The following is a 1,710-nucleotide window of genomic DNA, read 5'->3' as shown; positions in this document are numbered from 1 at the left end:
TAACTAGAAAATTAGTGTTAATAAACCCATATATATATATATAAAATATATGTTATATCTGGTTTTATATAAAAAAATGTCAGATTTGGTTTATTTAATTTTCACAGTTCGTTTATTTTCTGGGTTTATTTCATTTTCAGCCTTAATTTATTTTTTTTTATTTGAAATGCCAAAGTTTGAGGGGTTTCAGGGCTGATTTGAGGAAGCTCCGGAACCCCTCGGCGCCCCCCAAACCTGCACTGGTGTTACTGGGAGCACTGGGGTGGGGGCACTGGGTCAGACTGGAGACACTGGGCAGGACTGGGAGCGCTGGGCAGGACTGGGGGCGATGGGCTGGGGTCACTGGTTCAGACTGGGGACACTGGGCTGGACTGGGAGCACTGGGCTGGACTGGGAGCACTGGACTGAACTGGAGGCGCAGGGCTGGGGGTACTGGTGTAGGGTGGGAGCACTGGGTGGAACTGGGAGCACTGGGCTGGGGGCACTAGATTAAACTGGGGGTACTGGAGTGGGGGCACTGGTCTGAACTGAGGGCGATGGGCTGGGAGCACTGGGTTGGGGGCACTAGGTGAGACTGGGGGCACGGCTGGACTGGGAGGGCTGGGAGCACTGGGCAGAACTGGGGACACTGGGCTGGACTGGGAGCACTGGAGTGGAGTGGGGTCACTGGGCTGGACTGGGAGGGCTGGGGGCACTGGAGTGGGGGCACTGGGGTGGACTGGGAGCTGCTGGGAACACTGGCCTGACATGGGGGCACTGGAGTGGGAGCACTGGGCTGAACTGGGGGCACTGGAGTGGGAGCACTGGGCTGAACTGGGGGCACTGGAGTGGGAGCACTGGGCTGAACTGGGGGCACTGGAGTGGGAGCACTGGGCTGAACTGGGGGCACTGGAGTGGGAGCACTGGGCTGAACTGGGGGCACTGGAGTGGGAGCACTGGGCTGAACTGGGGGCACTGGAGTGGGAGCACTGGGCTGAACTGGGGGCACTGGAGTGGGAGCACTGGGCTGAACTGGGGGCACTGGAGTGGGAGCACTGGGCTGAACTGGTTGCTCTGGGCTGGGGGCCTTAGGTGAGACTGGGGGCACTGGGGTGGACTGGGAGCTGCTGGGAACACTGGCCTGACATGGGGGCACTGGAGTGGGAGCACTGGGCTGAACTGGGGGCACTAGGTGAGACTGGGGGCACTGGGGTGGACTGGGAGCTGCTGGGAACACTGGCCTGACATGGGGGCACTGGAGTGGGAGCACTGGGCTGAACTGGGGGCACTAGGTGAGACTGGGGGCACTGGGGTGGACTGGGAGCTGCTGGGAACACTGGCCTGACATGGGGGCACTGGAGTGGGAGCACTGGGCTGAACTGGGGGCACTAGGTGAGACTGGGGGCACTGGGGTGGACTGGGAGCTGCTGGGAACACTGGCCTGACATGGGGGCACTGGAGTGGGAGCACTGGGCTGAACTGGGGGCACTAGGTGAGACTGGGGGCACTGGGGTGGACTGGGAGCTGCTGGGGGCACTGGCCTGAACTGGGAGCACTGGACTGGGGGTACTGGGATGGACTGGGAGCTGCTGGGAACACTGGGCTGAACTGGGCACACCGGGCTGGGGGCACTGGGCTGAACTGGAGCCACTGGGCTGGGGGCACTGGGCTCAACTGGGGGCACTGGGCTGGGGGCCCTAGGTGAGACTGGGGGCACTGGGGTGGACTGGG

This window comes from Calidris pugnax, unplaced genomic scaffold, assembly GCF_001431845.1.
Source record: "Calidris pugnax isolate Ruff unplaced genomic scaffold, ASM143184v1 scaffold460, whole genome shotgun sequence".
Taxonomy (NCBI): Eukaryota; Metazoa; Chordata; class Aves; order Charadriiformes; family Scolopacidae; genus Calidris; species Calidris pugnax.
The sequence above is the reverse complement of the archived record's forward strand: the minus strand, read 5'-3'. Positions refer to the sequence as shown.